At 38.0% G+C, this 13,394-nt stretch overlaps 1 protein-coding gene across 2 annotated transcripts in view; it reads left to right on the forward strand.

The window, feature by feature from the left end:
• Nucleotides 1-5,868: 5,868 nt before the first annotated feature.
• Nucleotides 5,869-13,394, forward strand: part of LOC127445762 (zinc finger protein GLI1-like) — an 80,768-nt gene continuing 73,242 nt past the window's right edge. The window contains exon 1 of one of the 2 annotated variants that reach the window (XM_051706048.1): nucleotides 5,869-6,190. The gene's annotated coding sequence lies outside the window, so the exon portion shown is untranslated. Of the gene's footprint in view, nucleotides 6,191-12,942; nucleotides 13,295-13,394 lie in introns of those variants that run through there. The other variant, XM_051706047.1, reaches the window with a different exon arrangement.

Below are 13,394 nucleotides of genomic sequence, written 5' to 3' on the forward strand. Positions count from 1 at the left end.
GAGCTCCTTGTAGCCCACATGCCCAGCCACCGCATGCCTAAACAGCTTTTGTTCGGCCGGATTGAGGGGGCTAAACTGGCGCAGCAGGGGTTAGAGAGGAGATGGAATGATGTGGTACAGGAGGATCTGGAGCTGAGTGGACTTGCCACTGACTGGTACCAGTGGTGTCAAGATCGGCCTCTGTGGAGGAGGCTTATGAAGGACGCTACTGGGCAGTTGGAGGCATTCGCCCTCCAACAACAACGTAGGGCGGAGGAGTGACACTCACAACAATGAGCGGAGCATCGGGTGGCTAAAGCACAGCAAGTTGGCAGAGTAGGGGGCACAGGTGGTCCATCAGCAAGTGTCTCAGTCAGTCGACCCATGGCATCTGGGTCTGCCCCGTGACCTCCTGCCAGCGGGCTTTCAACACTTCACGTGGCCTCAAGTTGCACATAGCCTGGCACAAGCGTCGTGGTGACGTCACCGCCACTTAGTGGCAAATGGGGGTTGTTGTTGTTGTTGTTGTTGTGTGTGTTTGTGTGTGTGTGTGTGTGTGTGTGTGTGTGTGTGTGTGTGTGTGTGTGTGTGTGTGTGTGTGTGTGTGTGTGTGTGTGTGTGTGTGTGTGTTTGTGATAGAGCTTAACCTGGCAGACTGGAATCTGTGGGCATATGGTGACAGCATCAGTGTAAGTCAGCAAGTAAGTCATTGACCAATCACAGGAGACCAACTTTCATTCACAATCTTCACTCGCCACAGACCGTACGCTCTCAATGACAGACAGACAGAGAGAAACAGACATAATTAATTGTTGATAATGTCACTATGCAAAAATATGCTTGATTTTCTTTATGCAAAATAACATTTCATAGATTTTCTTTTCCTTTTGGAATGATATGTGATCTGAACTTGTTCTTGACAGGTTTTGTGAGATTCATTCAAAGACACTTTTAGTCATTACAATAGATTTGATCATGCATGCTGCTGTAGGTTTGTGTGGATGCTGGTCTTGAGCAGTGTTTGTTAGTGGACTACAGAACACCTGTAACCCGACACACAGAAGCCTTTATTACCCAGATACACACCCTCTGCTGCTTCAGACTAACAGGATTGAATTGGGACTGTGTGGGGGGCAAACCAATGTACAGAGTCAGTAATAAAAAGCCCAAATATGCGGGAACAGGGAGAGCAGATACACCTGGATTAGAGAGTTTACCTGGCTGGGAAGGTGAAAGACCAGGAAGTACAGTATTATCACAGCTGATCAAAATGACATGTTATATGCAGTTGTGTGTTTTAAAAATCAATATTGCATCACTGATTTCTTTTTAAACCATCTGAAATATATATATATATATATATATATATATATATATACACGATTAAATCATTCCAAATAAAGGATTCTTTTTCTTTTTCATGTGTAGGCCTATTAAATGTCATCATTTATTTATGTTTATTTTTATAGAGTGAACTGTGTAGCATTTGCATGTGTAAGTCACTTTGCACACAAAAAATATCTCTTTGGCTGAACTTGATTCAATCATTGACAGTGGTTTAATGTGTTTGAAATGAGTTTTCTTAACTTAAAATTACTATGTAATCTCAACACAAACACTTTGTGTAAAAAAAAACAACCTAGTTGAATTGGGTTAAAGGGACAGTTCACCCAAAAATGAAAATTCTCTCATCATTTACTCTCATCTTTCTTTCTTCTGCTGAACACAAATGAAGATTTTTAGAAGAATATTTCAGTTCTGAAGGTCCATACAATGCAAGTGAATTGTGACCAGAACTTTGAAGCACATAAATGCAGCATATAAGTAATCAAGTGGTTTAATCCATGTCTTCAGAAGCGATATGATAGGTGTGGGTTAGAAACAGATCAATATTTAAGTCCTTTTTTACTATAAATCTCCACTTTCACTTTCACATTCTTCTTCTTTTATTTTTGCCGATTTGCATTTTTCTTGCATATCACCTCCTACTGGGCAGGGAGGAGAATTTATATTTTAAAAAGTACTTAAATATTGGTCTGTTTCTCACCCACACCTATCATATCACTTCAGAAGACATGGATTAAACTACTGGAGTCTTATGGATTACTTTTATGCTCCTTTATGTGCTTTTTGGAGCTTCACAGTTCTGGTCAAAATTCATTTGCATTGTATGGACCTACAGAACTGAAATATTCTACTAAAATTAATTTACATAAAATACTTAATTTGTGTTCAGCAGAAGAAAGAAAGTCATACACATCTGGGATGGCATGAGGGTGATAAATGATGAGAGAATTTTTCAATTTTCCCAGGGGCACCACGTCCAGAGGGGGCACCACACGATGGCATTTTTAAAGTGTAGATCCGTTTTTATTTCAGTGGTTATTAAAGTTTTTTAGTATCATTAATCAGGTGTTAATTATTGTCCAGAGGTCTGGACCGTTACCAAAGTAGTGCTAGACGACGCTGTCACGTGGTATTTGTTACTTTTCTCAGCGCTGGCCAGGGTGGGCCAGTCAAAGTCATTTATTTGGGTACAACCAGGCTAAAGGTAGGAACATGTTATTTTTTCTGGTCACAGAAAAAATAAGAAAAAAATAAATAAATGTTTTCTATGGAGCAACATAATTTTTTTTAAATGAAATAATATCGGAAGGTTTTTTAGATTTAAATAAAAGTTGCAAGGTGGCCTTTTGTGTAGATACAGGCACAATAGTTATGGGGAAAATTTCTCAACTAATGCAAATACTTTTGAGACAGCAAGATGCTTTTTTGAGTAACAATGAAGATGTTTATTCAAAATAACCACTTCAGAAAAGAGTGCATCATTTCCTGTTCATTTCAATCACATTTGACATTTAATAACATCTCAAGTATTCTAGAAACAATTGAATCTTCATTGTGATTGGTCATTGTGAGCCCACTTTAATCATTCTTTATATTGTGTTTTAAGGGGGACTTTTTTTACCCCAAATACTCTCCTTTCACTTATAGGACACTTATTGAATAACATCTGATTTCATCACCTTGAACAAAACTGAAAATGACAAATAAGTCTTGAAATAAATGTGATCATTTCAGAGATTCTCATCAGCTACATACATTTGCAACATTTAAAAAATGATTAAATGTTTGATCAAATTACCTCAAAATCAAACTTTAGACATTGCACATGATGACCTCATGGATCAGGAACAGTTTGCAGTGCAAAATGACAAACAGGTGTTTACGTGTGCTGTGTTCGTTTTTGTTGCTATATAGTGTTTTGGGAGAAACTTTAATCAAAAGTGCCTTTTACCCCATGGGGCCTTTAGCGCCAATGTATCCTATCACTCCATGAGGAGGTGCTGAGGTGGATTTCCATTCACAGGTATGAATCCTTGCATTTTCTATCCAGTGAAAAATGTCTCCAATAAGATATAAAAAGTTCTGAGATTTACATGCGATGAATGGTTCGGTTTTCTGAGCAGTCAAGCGCCCCCTGCAGGAAGAACGCTTTGTCTCACAGGACACAGTCAGTGGCTGACAACATTTGCAATTGCGGTCTGTTCCTTCAACAAAACTATCATTTGAATTTAGAAAACATGGAATATATCACATAAGTCATATAGAGTTTGGAATGAAGGTGAGTAAAGTATATCAACATTTCTATATAGCAATCACTGTTGATATTGTTTTGTGTGGAAAAGATGATTATGTTTTTATAAGATATTATTTTTAACTATTAGAACTTTATTAGTAACTACAGTAGTGTTAAGATAGCCTTTTTTTTTCCCCTCAAGAAAATAACATTATTATTATTTCTATTTATGTATTTCTATGTTATGTTTTTTTTAAATATGCATTACTATTATTATTATAGGAGTAACTGATGCTCCAGGAATGCCGGAAAAGTGTTGTCCAGATGAGCTTTCTCTTTTTTTTTCCCTCAAGAAAATAAATTTATTATTATTATTTCAATTTATTAATTTCTGTTGTTATAATTGAAGTCAGAAGTTTACATACACTTAGGTTGAAGTCATTAAAACTCATTTTTTAACCACTCCACAGATTTAATATTAGCAAACTATAGATTTGGGAAGTCGTTTAGGACATTAGTTGTGCATGACATGAGTAATTTTTCCAACAATTGTTTACAGTCTGACTGTTTCACTTTTAATTGACTATATCACAATTTCAGTGGGTCAGAAGTTTACATACACTAAGTTAACTGTGCCTTTAAGCAGCTTGGAAAATTCCAGAAAATGATGTCAAGCCTTTAGCCAGTTAGCTTCTGACAGGAGGTGTACTGAATTGGAGGTGTACCTGTGGATGTATTTTAAGGCCTACTTTCAAACTCAGCGCCTCTTTGCTTGACATCATTGAAAAATCAAAAGAAATCAGCCAAGACCTCAGAAAAAAATTTGTGGACCTCCACAAGTCTGGTTCATCCTTGGGAGCAATTTCCAAACGCCTGAAGGTACCACGTTCATCTGTACAAACAATAGTACGCAAGTATAAACACCATGGGACCACAGCAATCATACCGCTCAGGAAGAGACGCATTCTGTCTCCTAGAGATGAACGTAGTTTGGTGCCAAAAGTGCAAATCAATCCCAGAACAACAGCAAAGGACCTTGTGAAGATGCTGGAGGAAACAGGTAGACAAGTATCTATATCCACAGTAAAACGAGTCCTATATCGACATAACCTGAAAGGTTGCTCAGCAAGGAAGAAGCCACTGCTCCAAAACCACCATATAAAAGCCAGACTACAGTTTACAAGTGCACATGGGGACAAAGATCTTACTTTTTGGAGAAATGTCCTCTGGTCTGATGAAACATAAATTGAACTGTTTGGCCATAATGACCATCGTTATGTTTGGAGGAAAAAGGGTGAGGCTTGCAAGCCGAAGAACACCATCCCAACCGTGAAGCATGGGGGTGGCAGCATCATGTTGTGGGGGTGCTTTGCTGCAGGAGGGACTGGTGCACTTCACAAAATAGATGGCATCACGAGGAAGGAAAATTATGTGGATATATTGAAGCAACATCTCAAGACATCAGCCAGGAAGTTAAAGCTCGTTCACAAATAGGTCTTCCAAATGGACAATGACCCCAAGCATACCTCCAAAGTTGTGGCAAAATGGCTTAAGGACAACAAAGTCAAGGTATTGGAGTGACCATCACAAAGTCCTGACCTCAATCTGATAGAACATTTGTGGTCAGAACTGAAAAAGCGTGTGTGAGCAAGGAGGCCTAAAAACCTGACTCAGTTACACCAGTTCTGTCTGGAGGAATGGGACAAAATTCCAGCAACTTATTGAGAGAAGCTTGTGGAAGGATACTCAAAACATTTGACCCAAGTTAAACAGTTTAAAGGCAATACTACCAAATACTAACAAAGTGTATGTAAACTTCTGACCCACTGGGAATGTGATGAAAGAAATAAAAGCTGAAATAAATCATTCTCTCTACTATTATTCTGACATTTCACATTCTTAAAATAAAGTAGTGATCCTAACTGACCAAAGACAGGGAATGTTTTCTATGATTAAATGTCAGGAAGTGTGAAAAACTGAGTTTAAATGTATTTGGCTAAGGTGTATGTAAACTTCTGACTTCAACTGTATATTTTAAAATATTTTACGTTTTTAAATATGCATTATTATTATTATTATTATTATTATTATTATTATAGGAGTAACTGATGCTCCAGGAATGCCGGAGAAGCGCTGTCCAGACGAGCTTTCTCTTTTTTCCCCTCAAGAAAAACTAAAAGTGAACTTCCTGTTTCGGGGTGGTCCACGGAGTCTGAGAGAGAGAGAGAGAGAGAGAGAGAGAGAGAGAGAGAGAGAGAGAGAGAGAGAGACGGAGGGGGAGGTCTCGCATTCTCGCGCTGCCGCTGCAACTTTGGGCTCCCGGGACCGGCGGCACCGAATATGGATCTCGCGCTGATTCTCAAATCCAACTTAAGGGAAAAAGTTCTGTGGAGTTTGTGTTCATATATGAGGCTGAAGCAGGAATGAATCGAGGAGTTTAGATTACCTATCTGCATCTGTGTGTGTGTGTGTGTGCGTGCGTGTGTGTGAGGGGAGAAAGAGGGGCTTTATTGGAAATTCTCGAATCCCCATCGGGACGCTCTCGGCTTTCAGTTTTCCAGGGAAAACTCGAGTTTGCTGGGATCTTGTGAGGCCACACAAACTGATGAAGGCACACTCGAGTCTCCAAAGGTAACGCGTCTTTCCATCTTATTGAAGCGCACTGAAAGTACATGCATAACTGATTTATTAATGCATATAATGATGTGAACTTACAGATGTGCACTCCGATTGTTCTGTAATATTTATTACTCACTGTAGGTGTGAATAAGATCTTTAGGCTACTTGAGTGCTGTCTAGTAAGTGTGCTGGAGTGTTAATCAAGTGGAATGTTTGCGCATTGATTAACAAGTCAAACATGTGTCTATTACACACTCCTCTGTGGAGGGTCACTTGAGTAAATGGTGCACACAAGAGTATTTAAGCATACATACATACAGAGTCTAAAGTGAATTAAACAAGAGACATTATGTCATTGAAAGTGTATAGGAGCCCATTTCACGCTTGAGCAGAAAGCAGAAATGTCCTTGAATTTAACTTTTGTCAAGATGTTTTCTTCATGAGTTTTAGTTTTAATTTCTGTATGGTCTTTTGCATTGTATTGGCTCTTTTTATGTAGGGTATTAAAACAATCTGAGATATGTTGGACTGCTCGTAAAGTCTGATGGTGGTCTCTTGGGGGGTCAGACGTCCTTTAAAACTCAAATGCAAAGTCTCAGAATATTTAGTTGGATACTGAAATGCTTCATTTATTCTGTTTACAGGTGATAGTTTGTGAGAGTTGTGTTAGTGTGGTCACTCTCTGTTCTTCTAGGCCACATCTCAACAGCTGTTTCTTGTACTGGAAATAGCTGAAGTGCTTTTCTTTCCCAAATGTGTCTGAATCTGACCTGAAGACACGCAACACACTGACTACATGTCTGAGGCGCTTTTAAAACCCAACAACAACAACAACACAAATTGTGACGTTCATATATAATTAAACACTAAAAATATGTATTTTAGCCTATTTTTTTAAATATTTACACATTTTAATTTCAAAACAAATTGAATTGAGTAATCGTTAACTAAATTAAATTAATACAAATTTATTAGGTTTTATAATTGTTTTTTTGTTGTTGTTTTTTTAAGATTACTCAATTCAATTAGATGGAATTTTGTGATGAAATTAAAATGTGTAAAGCTTAAAAATAGGCTAAAATATTGTATATATATACACCGTTCTCATTTATAAAATTTAGCTATATATAAATAACTTAAAAAATGGAACTTTATATATATATATATATATATATATATATATATATATATATATATATATATATATATATTTAGTTAAAGTCCTTTTCTATATGGATAGTTAATAAATAAACAATACATTTAGATAAATAAAGAAGAAATATACAAATGTAATACTTCACTAATTTGACATTAATTATCTTGGGGTGGTTATTTGGATTTTTTATAAAGCTCATGACTTCTTAAAGACAAATGTTACATTATGTTAAAGAGAGATTGTGAAATTTGGAGTGAAAAAAAAAGAATAATCTTCACAAATCTGTGTAATTGCCGTGTGAAAATCTCAGATGAGCTGATGTAATTAGATCAGTAATGAGGGGCTGATGCTTTATAGTATTTTCTACTTAACATCAACACAAAGAGGATTTCTTTAACATTTCATTATTTTTCTAACACCTCTGGCATTTTCACTGGTACACAACTGACCTGTTAGACTGATATATTTGATGTCTGCTACACAGAGATTTTCTGTGGGAATTATAATGCTGTTTATAGTTTAATTCAGTGTACAGAGGTCAGCTTTACTCCTTTACACACACACACACACACACACACACACACACAGACACCACTCAGGGTTGATGTGGTATCTGCAGTGGTCTGTTAAAGGTGAGAAGATTCTGTAGGGTGTCTTTGTCTGCCCCCCTGCACTCATGGTTGATGGACCTGTGTTAGTGCCAAAAGACTTCCGTTAGCACACATAAACACTCACACACACACGCGCGTGCACAAACACACACACAAACACTCACACACACACGTACAAACACTCACACACACACACACACAAACACACACAAACACTCACACACACACAAACAGACACACAAACACTCACTCACACACACACACACACACACGTACAAACACTCACACACACACACATGCACAAACACACACACACAAACACTCACACGCACGCACAAACATACACGCACAAACACTCACACGCACAAACACACACGCGCGCACAAACACACACGCGCGCACAAACACACACACACAAACACTCACTCACACACACACACACACACACACACGCACAAACACACACACACACGCACAAACACACACACACACACGCACAAACACACACACACAAACACTCACACACACACACACACACACAAACACACACACACACACACACACAAACACACACAAACACTGACACACGCACACAAACAGACACACAAACACTCACTCACACACACACACACACACACACTCACAAACACTCACACACACACACATGCACAAACACAGACACACAAACACTCACACGCACAAACACTCACACAAACACGCACAAACACACACACACAAACACTCACTCACACACACACACACACGCACAAACACACACACACAAACACTCACACACGCACAAACACACACACACACAAACACACACACACACGCACGCACAAACACACACACACACAAACACTCACTCACACACACACACACACACACAAACACACACAAACACTCACACACACAAATTGTGACCAGAACTTTGAAGCACATAAATGCAGCATATAAGTAATCAAGTGGTTTAATCCATGTCTTCAGAAGCGATATGATAGGTGTGGGTTAGAAACAGATCAATATTTAAGTCCTTTTTTACTATAAATCTCCACTTTCACTTTCACATTCTTCTTCTTTTATTTTTGCCGATTTGCATTTTTCTTGCATATCACCTCCTACTGGGCAGGGAGGAGAATTTATATTTTAAAAAGTACTTAAATATTGGTCTGTTTCTCACCCACACCTATCATATCACTTCAGAAGACATGGATTAAACTACTGGAGTCTTATGGATTACTTTTATGCTCCTTTATGTGCTTTTTGGAGCTTCACAGTTCTGGTCAAAATTCATTTGCATTGTATGGACCTACAGAACTGAAATATTCTACTAAAATTAATTTACATAAAATACTTAATTTGTGTTCAGCAGAAGAAAGAAAGTCATACACATCTGGGATGGCATGAGGGTGATAAATGATGAGAGAATTTTTCAATTTTCCCAGGGGCACCACGTCCAGAGGGGGCACCACACGATGGCATTTTTAAAGTGTAGATCCGTTTTTATTTCAGTGGTTATTAAAGTTTTTTAGTATCATTAATCAGGTGTTAATTATTGTCCAGAGGTCTGGACCGTTACCAAAGTAGTGCTAGACGACGCTGTCACGTGGTATTTGTTACTTTTCTCAGCGCTGGCCAGGGTGGGCCAGTCAAAGTCATTTATTTGGGTACAACCAGGCTAAAGGTAGGAACATGTTATTTTTTCTGGTCACAGAAAAAATAAGAAAAAAATAAATAAATGTTTTCTATGGAGCAACATAATTTTTTTTAAATGAAATAATATCGGAAGGTTTTTTAGATTTAAATAAAAGTTGCAAGGTGGCCTTTTGTGTAGATACAGGCACAATAGTTATGGGGAAAATTTCTCAACTAATGCAAATACTTTTGAGACAGCAAGATGCTTTTTTGAGTAACAATGAAGATGTTTATTCAAAATAACCACTTCAGAAAAGAGTGCATCATTTCCTGTTCATTTCAATCACATTTGACATTTAATAACATCTCAAGTATTCTAGAAACAATTGAATCTTCATTGTGATTGGTCATTGTGAGCCCACTTTAATCATTCTTTATATTGTGTTTTAAGGGGGACTTTTTTTACCCCAAATACTCTCCTTTCACTTATAGGACACTTATTGAATAACATCTGATTTCATCACCTTGAACAAAACTGAAAATGACAAATAAGTCTTGAAATAAATGTGATCATTTCAGAGATTCTCATCAGCTACATACATTTGCAACATTTAAAAAATGATTAAATGTTTGATCAAATTACCTCAAAATCAAACTTTAGACATTGCACATGATGACCTCATGGATCAGGAACAGTTTGCAGTGCAAAATGACAAACAGGTGTTTACGTGTGCTGTGTTCGTTTTTGTTGCTATATAGTGTTTTGGGAGAAACTTTAATCAAAAGTGCCTTTTACCCCATGGGGCCTTTAGCGCCAATGTATCCTATCACTCCATGAGGAGGTGCTGAGGTGGATTTCCATTCACAGGTATGAATCCTTGCATTTTCTATCCAGTGAAAAATGTCTCCAATAAGATATAAAAAGTTCTGAGATTTACATGCGATGAATGGTTCGGTTTTCTGAGCAGTCAAGCGCCCCCTGCAGGAAGAACGCTTTGTCTCACAGGACACAGTCAGTGGCTGACAACATTTGCAATTGCGGTCTGTTCCTTCAACAAAACTATCATTTGAATTTAGAAAACATGGAATATATCACATAAGTCATATAGAGTTTGGAATGAAGGTGAGTAAAGTATATCAACATTTCTGTATAGCAATCACTGTTGATATTGTTTTGTGTGGAAAAGATGATTATGTTTTTATAAGATATTATTTTTAACTATTAGAACTTTATTAGTAACTACAGTAGTGTTAAGATAGCCTTTTTTTTCCCCTCAAGAAAATAACATTATTATTATTTCTATTTATGTATTTCTATGTTATGTTTTTTTTAAATATGCATTACTATTATTATTATAGGAGTAACTGATGCTCCAGGAATGCCGGAAAAGTGTTGTCCAGATGAGCTTTCTCTTTTTTTTTCCCTCAAGAAAATAAATGTATTATTATTATTTCAATTTATTAATTTCTGTTGTTATAGTTGAAGTCAGAAGTTTACATACACTTAGGTTGAAGTCATTAAAACTCATTATTTAACCACTCCACAGATTTAATATTAGCAAACTATAGTTTTGGCAAGTCATTTAGGACATTAGTTGTGCATGACATGAGTAATTTTTCCAACAATTGTTTACAGACAGACTGTTTCACTTTTAATTGACTATATCACAATTTCAGTGGGTCAGAAGTTTACATACACTAAGTTAACTGTGCCTTTAAGCAGCTTGGAAAATTCCAGAAAATGATGTCAAGCCTTTAGCCAGTTAGCTTCTGACAGGAGGTGTACTGAATTGGAGGTGTACCTGTGGATGTATTTTAAGGCCTACTTTCAAACTCAGCGCCTCTTTGCTTGACATCATTGAAAAATCAAAAGAAATCAGCCAAGACCTCAGAAAAAAATTTGTGGACCTCCACAAGTCTGGTTCATCCTTGGGAGCAATTTCCAAACGCCTGAAGGTACCACGTTCATCTGTACAAACAATAGTACGCAAGTATAAACACCATGGGACCACAGCAATCATACCGCTCAGGAAGAGACGCATTCTGTCTCCTAGAGATGAACGTAGTTTGGTGCCAAAAGTGCAAATCAATCCCAGAACAACAGCAAAGGACCTTGTGAAGATGCTGGAGGAAACAGGTAGACAAGTATCTATATCCACAGTAAAACGAGTCCTATATCGACATAACCTGAAAGGTTGCTCAGCAAGGAAGAAGCCACTGCTCCAAAACCACCATATAAAAGCCAGACTACAGTTTACAAGTGCACATGGGGACAAAGATCTTACTTTTTGGAGAAATGTCCTCTGGTCTGATGAAACATAAATTGAACTGTTTGGCCATAATGACCATCGTTATGTTTGGAGGAAAAAGGGTGAGGCTTGCAAGCCGAAGAACACCATCCCAACCGTGAAGCATGGGGGTGGCAGCATCATGTTGTGGGGGTGCTTTGCTGCAGGAGGGACTGGTGCACTTCACAAAATAGATGGCATTATGAGGAAGGAAAATTATGTGGATATATTGAAGCAACATCTCAAGACATCAGCCAGGAAGTTAAAGCTCGTTCACAAATAGGTCTTCCAAATGGACAATGACCCCAAGCATACCTCCAAAGTTGTGGCAAAATGGCTTAAGGACAACAAAGTCAAGGTATTGGAGTGACCATCACAAAGTCCTGACCTCAATCTGATAGAACATTTGTGGTCAGAACTGAAAAAGCGTGTGTGAGCAAGGAGGCCTAAAAACCTGACTCAGTTACACCAGTTCTGTCTGGAGGAATGGGACAAAATTCCAGCAACTTATTGAGAGAAGCTTGTGGAAGGATACTCAAAACATTTGACCCAAGTTAAACAGTTTAAAGGCAATACTACCAAATACTAACAAAGTGTATGTAAACTTCTGACCCACTGGGAATGTGATGAAAGAAATAAAAGCTGAAATAAATCATTCTCTCTACTATTATTCTGACATTTCACATTCTTAAAATAAAGTATTGATCCTAACTGACCAAAGACAGGGAATGTTTTCTATGATTAAATGTCAGGAAGTGTGAAAAACTGAGTTTAAATGTATTTGGCTAAGGTGTATGTAAACTTCTGACTTCAACTGTATATTTTAAAATATTTTACGTTTTTAAATATGCATTATTATTATTATTATTATTATTATTATTATTATAGGAGTAACTGATGCTCCAGGAATGCCGGAGAAGCGCTGTCCAGACGAGCTTTCTCTTTTTTCCCCTCAAGAAAAACTAAAAGTGAACTTCCTGTTTCGGGGTGGTCCACGGAGTCTGAGAGAGAGAGAGAGAGAGAGAGAGAGAGAGAGAGAGAGAGAGAGAGAGAGAGAGAGAGAGAGAGAGAGAGAGAGACGGAGGGGGAGGTCTCGCATTCTCGCGCTGCCGCTGCAACTTTGGGCTCCCGGGACCGGCGGCACCGAATATGGATCTCGCGCTAATTCTCAAATCCAACTTAAGGGAAAAAGTTCTGTGGAGTTTGTGTTCATATATGAGGCTGAAGCAGGAATGAATCGAGGAGTTTAGATTACCTATCTGCATCTGTGCGTGCGTGTGTGTGAGGGGAGAAAGAGGGGCTTTATTGGAAATTCTCGAATCCCCATCGGGACGCTCTCGGCTTTCAGTTTTCCAGGGAAAACTCGAGTTTGCTGGGATCTTGTGAGGCCACACAAACTGATGAAGGCACACTCGAGTCTCCAAAGGTAACGCGTCTTTCCATCTTATTGAAGCGCACTGAAAGTACATGCATAACTGATTTATTAATGCATATAATGATGTGAACTTACAGATGTGCACTCCGAT

The sequence above is a fragment of the Myxocyprinus asiaticus genome, chromosome 9 (genome assembly GCF_019703515.2).
Source record: "Myxocyprinus asiaticus isolate MX2 ecotype Aquarium Trade chromosome 9, UBuf_Myxa_2, whole genome shotgun sequence".
Classification (NCBI taxonomy): Eukaryota; Metazoa; Chordata; class Actinopteri; order Cypriniformes; family Catostomidae; genus Myxocyprinus; species Myxocyprinus asiaticus.